A 7,500-nucleotide genomic window follows, 5' to 3' on the forward strand; every position below is an offset into this window, starting at 1 on the left:
ATATATATATATATATATATGAATCATAATTTATCAACTTCCAGTTAGACTTTCACATTATCATATTATCCTTCAGTCATTGTAACGAGATGGTCTTCGAATTTCTAGGCCAGAGTGAGATCAAATCGTAGGTGAACAGGCACTTTGAGTAGAAAAGAGGGAAGTTGCTTGCGGACTAATTTTGGGAGACTTTGGGCATTCGCTGTGTGGGAGCTTAGCAAAGTAGGCGTTGCAGCCTAATCTTGCACAGGTGCATTAACTGTTTCACATTCGTAGTTTGTGTCTGGGATGACTATTTGATCTACCACTTGTCTTAGCAGGTGACAGTTCCTCCTCAATACAGTCCCACTGTTAGGCGTCACTTCATAGGAACGGGCAGACATCCAATCAGTCACAATTCCTTTGTTCCATGTCTTCTGTCCTGGTTGAATAGGTTGGATCCTCGCATCAACACCTTGTGACAAGTGTTTGAGGGACTTGTATCGGCCATACTGAGCAGACTTGATTTTTTTTAAGGTCCATACGATCCCTTTTGCAGGGAAGGGGTTTCAATTCTAAAGAGTCTGCCAGGACGGGTACCATTGTCCAAGTCTCCCTATCGAGTAGGCGTCGAATAGGGCTTGACGACAGGCCTTCAGTAGGCATGTTACATAAACTCATTAGACCATCGACATAAGCTAGAAATGCAGACTATATCTAGAGTAACTTACTTAAAAAATATAACTTATAATAAACCCAAATAATGGAGATTATATATAATCTGCACCTAGAAAAACTTAGCATCTCACAAACCATAATACAAATACAAATAAACTGTAAATAAAAAGATTTACAATAAAATATATATATATATATATATATATATATATATATATATATATATATATATATATATGAATCATAATTTATCAACTTCCAGTTAGACTTTCACATTATCATATTATCCTTCAGTCATTGTAACGAGATGGTCTTCGAATTTCTAGGCCAGAGTGAGATCAAATCGTAAGTGAACAGGCACTTTGAGTAGAAAAGAGGGAAGTTGCTTGCGGACTAATTTTGGGAGACTTTGGGCATTCGCTGTGTGGGAGCTTAGCAAAGTAGGCGTTGCAGCCTAATCTTGCACAGGTGCATTAACTGTTTCACATTCGTAGTTTGTGTCTGGGATGACTATTTGATCTACCACTTGTCTTAGCAGGTGACAGTTCCTCCTCAATACAGTCCCACTGTTAGGCGTCACTTCATAGGAACGGGCAGACATCCAATCAGTCACAATTCCTTTGTTCCATGTCTTCTGTCCTGGTTGAATAGGTTGGATCCTCGCATCAACACCTTGTGACAAGTGTTTGAGGGACTTGTATCGGCCATACTGAGCAGACTTGATTTTTTTTAAGGTCCATACGATCCCTTTTGCAGGGAAGGGGTTTCAATTCTAAAGAGTCTGCCAGGACGGGTACCATTGTCCAAGTCTCCCTATCGAGTAGGCGTCGAATTGGGCTTGACGACAGGCCTTCAGTAGGCATGTTACATAAACTCATTAGACCATGATAGGGGTCCTCCCCATTATCAACACAATTCAGTATCATTGATTTGACAGATTTTACGGCCGCCTCATCGGCACCATTCGACTGGGCATTCCTAAGGCTTGATGTAACATACTGGAATTGCCATTTTTATGCAAACTTAGCAAAATATGATGACGCATGCTGTGGGCCATTGTCACTATATACTACATATGGTATTCCATAACGAGCGAAATGTTGCCTGAGTTTCCTCATAACTTCGTCAGGATTTGATATTGTCATATAATCTATTTCAATAAAATTACTGTATATATCAACTAGGGCAAGATATTCCTTTCCTCTTACATGAAAGAGATATGTTGCAACCATGCTGAAGGGATATGAAGGTACTTCTTTGAGGATAAGAGGTTCTCTTTGTTGCTTGGTAAAATGCATAGCACAAGTCGAGCACTGCTCAACAAATTGTCGGATGTCCTTTGACATACTTGGCCAGTAAAGGGATTCCCTTGCTCTTTTTAAATAGGAGTTAATTCCCATGTGACCTGCATGGACCGAAGTCTTGACTTCTGCTTGGAGAGATCTGGGTATCACTATTCTTTCTCTGCGTTAAATACCTCCATCATGAACTGACATTTCATCACGATGATCAAAGTAACAACGGGCACTCAGGTCGACTTCATCCTTGTGTTCGAGCCATCCACTCAGAATTACATTCTTTAGGGCAATAAGAGATTGGTCAAGAGCAGTTGCTGCTTTAATTTTCGCCAGGCTTTTCATACAAACTCTTGCAGTGGAAAAAGAGTGAATAACTTCACCTTTTTGTGTTTTAGTTAATGGACTATGAGACAGTGTATCTGCCATAGGTATGTATTTGCCTGTATTGTAGATTAGGTCAAATGTATAATCTATGGTGCTGAGTAGCAAGTTTTGCAGTCTCCTGGGTGCTTTATCCAGTGGTTTCCTTATGATTGACACCAAGGGCTTGTAGTCAGTCACAACTTTGATGATCCGCCATACGTGTAATAATGAAATTTGGTAAGCCCAAAGTGCACAGCCACCATTTCTTTTTCAATTTGTGCATATCAAGTCTATGCAGGTGTAAGAGTACGACTAACAAATGCAATTGGCTTTCCATCTAGGTATAGGGTGGCACACGGACCATAACTGCTAGCATTATTTTCGAGGATTAGCAGTTTTTCCACATCACAGATAGATAGCACGGATACAGAGGTTATCAGTTGCTTGGCCTTTTCAAATGCTGTCTTCTGAGTACTAGACCAGTTCCATGAGATTTCCAATCTTAACAAATTTGTCAATGTGTAAGAGTTTCAAACTAAATTTGGCCGAGACTTCCCCAGATTGTTCACTGTACCTAAGAATATCCTATGAGATGACACATCAGCAGGTTCTTGCATCTGCAAAATTGAACGCACTTTTTCAGGGTCCATCTGCAACCCAGCACTGCTTATTACATGACCCATAAAAGTCACTTCAGACTGCCGTAAATGTAGCATGTCTATGTTCAGTTTCAAGCTAACATCAGCACAACATTGCAGAAAGGCTTCGAGGTGCCTGTCATGTTCAGACTCATCCTTGCCCTGGATAACAACATCATCTGCAATGCAGACAACACTACATAAGCCATTGAGAGCTTCAAGAAGTTTATGCTAGAATATTTCTGCAGATACAGACAATCCAAATGGGAGACGCTTCCACCGATACCGTTCGTGTATTGTCTGGAAAGTTGTAAGTATGCTGGATTCTTCATCCAACATAACATACCAGTATTCAGCTCTCAATTCTGCTTTGCTAAATACTTTAGATTTTCCCATTTCATGTACATTGCCCTCGAGTATAAGCATGGTGAAACGTTCTCTAATTAGAACTTTATTCAGTTCATGGGGATCAATGCATACATGAATTTCACCTGACTTTTTAGGAACAATCACAATTTAATTTACCCAGGGAGTAGGGTCAATCACTTTCACTATTACACCTGCAACTTCCATCAGATCAAGTTCAGCTTTGAGTTTTTCACGTGGGCTCATAGCTATTGTTCAACTTGGCATAATCACAGGTACTGTTTTGTCAAGAACATTTAAATGCACCTCGCCAGATAAACAACACTGCTTGCCATCAAACACTGGGGTGTATCCATCAGTAACAGAATATGGTTTAATAGCAGCCACACGTTCAAGAGTTTTCTCCATGACTTTCATTAATCCCATTTGAGTAACAGCATTTAATCTAAATAAAGGGATTAATTCTTCCTTGACTACAGTAAATTCAACATTATATTTCTTGTTGTTTCTAAGGTTTCTCTTAGTTTTTCTGCATACACCCAGTGGTGTAGTAGTAGTAGATGCATTTCACATCTGCAGCTTTTTCTCTGTAGGCAAAATATCAACGGCATACTTAGCAGGCAATATATTCACAGAGGTACCAGTATCTACCTGAAAAACCATGTGTTTTGAACCAACAATCAGCATGCATTGGAGTTGATGAGATTTACAAATACCATCTGCTGTCACTGCAAAAATCCAGTCTTCCTTAGACTCGTCTTGCATCTCCACAACTTTTTCTTTGCCTTATGTTTTTAGCATTCCAGTTTTTGGTAGCATCATTGGGGCATTTTAGAGCGAAAGGAATCTGTTCATTGTATTTGTCATAGGTTTTACCCCAGGCAGGGCATAGCTCTCTCTTCATGACATGAGTATGATCACAAAATTTGCACTGCTTTTGAACTTCAGATTTTGCATATTTAGACTTTGACCTGACAGACTTTTTCTTTCTATATCAAGTTGCAGCAGTAGCAGCTTTGTTCATAGAGTTTGGTTTCAAAGGTTTGTGCTGTGTAAGAGCGCAATCAACAGTTCAACAAATGTCAATAATCTTGCCAAGAGTGAGAGCATGTTCCTTGAACAAATCATTACGAGCCTCTATAAAATGTATACCAAATACAATCCTATCCCTAAGCAGAGAATCACTACAGTTTTCACAGTAATTGCAAGTTTTCACGAGAGAACGTAGGTCACCAAGGTATGCATCAAATGATTCAGATTCAGGTTTGTTCCTCTTGTTAAACAAGTAACGATCATAAGTTTTGTTTACCCCAACCACAAAAATTTTTTGAAACTTGTTGATAATTTCATCAACCGATGAACATCCTCATTAGTTTAGAACTTAAGATCATTTAGAGTACGTTGAGCGTCATTAGCAAGGCAGTTTTTCAGAAAAGCTACTTATGTTTCACAAGTTTGTTCCCCCGAGTCTCGTCAGTATAACGTAAGACTCCCACTTTTCCTTAAATAGTTTCAGGCTGTTCACAGGGTTGGATCCCTGCATGAATTGTTGTGGAGGTTTGATTCCAGGTAACCGAGAGGGTAATGGTGGCTGGGTATCAGGCATGTTGAGTCAGAGTGAGCAATAACTGAGCAATATTCGAGAACTGTCACAAGATTTTGTACAGATAACTATGCAGAACATTTAGAAACTTCCACAAAACATTTTGGAAGGTTGGAGATGGGTTTTGAAGCTCCTTTCACTGCTGCCTCCATGTTTCATTCTCGGAAGACAAGTATAACAACTTTTATTTATGTTCGATCTACCGGAATCCAGACATGGATGATTCTATCTTCGATTGTCTTCTTACCATTATGGCTAAGATACAAGAAGATGATAGAAAGGCTTCTTTTGTCTTTGTTGGTGATTTTAATGCTCACCATAGGGAGTGGTTAAGTTCTATCTCTCCTACCGATCGCCATGGCTTAAGAGCTTTAGACTTTGCCTCTGAATCAGGCTGTGAGCAAATCATAAATGAAGCTACTCACAGGTCTGGTAATTGCTTGGACCTTGTATACACTGACTCCCCTGGCGTTATAACTGGTAAGGTTGGTTCTCCAGTCGGGACATCTGATCATGCCTTGATTTCATTATTAGTGAAGACTGAGCAGCCTGTCCCTGATATATCATATTCTTGTGAAATTTATATGAAATCCCAAGCAGACTGGAATGGGATTTTACATGATCTTTTGTTCTTGAATTGGTCACAATTATATAATAGTGTAGATCCTGTTGTCCCTTTGAATGAGAATCTAGTCAACATAATTGATAGGCGTATCCCTTCTCGTGTGCTAAGGTACCGAGTGAAGGACAAACCGTGGTTCAATGATGATTGTAGACGTGCTTTTTTGGAGAAGCAGGAGGCCTATCAACTTTGGAAGGGTAACAGATCAGATTTGACCTGGAACAACTATACTCAGCTTCGAGCTTTTGCTCAGAGAGTTTATGCCTCAACTGAAAAGGAGTACAATTTAACCATAAAAGAAACCCTTTCTGGTACAACTCAGGAACATAAATGGTGGTCTACCCTTAAATCTGCACTCTTTGGTGTAGATGCAACAGTTCCTCCTTTACTTAAACCAGATGGCTCAGTCACTCACTGTCCAAAGGAAAAGGCAACCCTTTTGGCTGATGTTTTTGACAGTAAACAGAGTAATGAAAAACTTGAACTTCCTCATTCCTGTTTTCCTGAGGCTAAACTAACTAGTTTAGCTTTTCGATCTCGTGAGATTAAAGCTCTGTTGATGGACCTTGATGCTTATGGAGGTGTAGACCCAAATGGTATTTTTCCTTTGTTTTTTATAAAGACAGCAGATTTCTTAGCTCCAAAGTTATCTGTTATTTTGCGCAAGTTAGCAAGAAGAGGAGCTTTTAGCACTAGTTGGAGAATTGGTAATGTTACTCCTCTATGTAAATGTGTTTGTGGTAGCTCAAGTCCCACTGATTACCGCCCAATTTCCATAACTCCCATATTATCTAAAGTTTTTGAACGTCTTCTGGCAAAACGTCTTAATAGGTTTGCTGAAGGTAATCATCTCTTCCCCAGTTTGCAATTTGGTTTTCGTAAAGGCCTTGGAGCATGTGATGCCCTTCTTACAATCTCCAATGCTGTACAGAAATCCCTTGATTGTGGTCGGGAAGTTCGTATGATTGGCCTTGATTTTAGTGCTGCCTTTGACCGTGTTAATCATGAGGCCCTTGTTTTCAAACTGAACCAGTTGGGAGTGGGTGGGTCGTTTATTAGCATTATTATTGATTTTTTAAGTAATAGATCTCAAAGAGTTGTTGTTGATGGGCACCATAGTGATTATAGGAATGTGATATCCGGTGTTCCACAGGGTAGTGTTCTTGGCCCATTACTTTTCATACTATATACACATGACATGTGGTTTGGCCTAGAAAACAAGCTTGTTGCATATGCAGATGATGCTACTCTCTTTGCATCAATTCCATCCCCTGAATGTAGATCTAGGGTTGGTGAATCCCTTAATAGAGATTTAGCTAGAATTAGTGCATGGTGCAAATTATGGGGTATGAAGTTGAATCCTAACAAAACTCAAAGTATGATTGTAAGTAGGTCAAGGACGGTGGTTCCTCAACATCCGGATCTCAGTATTGATAATGTTTCTTTAAATATGTATGACTCTTTCAAAATTTTAGGTGTGATTCTCGACAGTAAATTTACTTTTGAGAAACATATAAGGTCTGTGTCTTCTTCAATTTCACAAAAAATAGGCTTATTGAGAAAGTCTTTCAAGATTTTCGGTGATCAATCTATTCTGAAGAAGTGTTTTAATTCTTTCATTCTACCTTGTTTTGAGTATTGTTCTCCTGTCTGGTCTTCAGCTGCTGATTCTCATCTTAATTTGTTGGACAGAAACTTACGGTCTATTAAATTTCTTATTCCTGATCTAGATATTAATCTCTGGCACCGTCGTTCAATTAGTTCATTATGTATGTTGCATAAGATTTTTCACAACTCTGACCATCCTTTACATTCAGATCTCCCTGGACAATTCTATCCTGTTCGTAATACTAGGCAGGCAGTTAATTCTAATAGCCAGGCCTTCTCCATCACGAGGCTCAATACTACGCAGTACTCTAGAAGTTTTATTCCAGCTGTGACCAAGTTGTGGAA

Source organism: Palaemon carinicauda, chromosome 17, assembly GCF_036898095.1.
Source record: "Palaemon carinicauda isolate YSFRI2023 chromosome 17, ASM3689809v2, whole genome shotgun sequence".
NCBI classification, from domain to species: domain Eukaryota; kingdom Metazoa; phylum Arthropoda; class Malacostraca; order Decapoda; family Palaemonidae; genus Palaemon; species Palaemon carinicauda.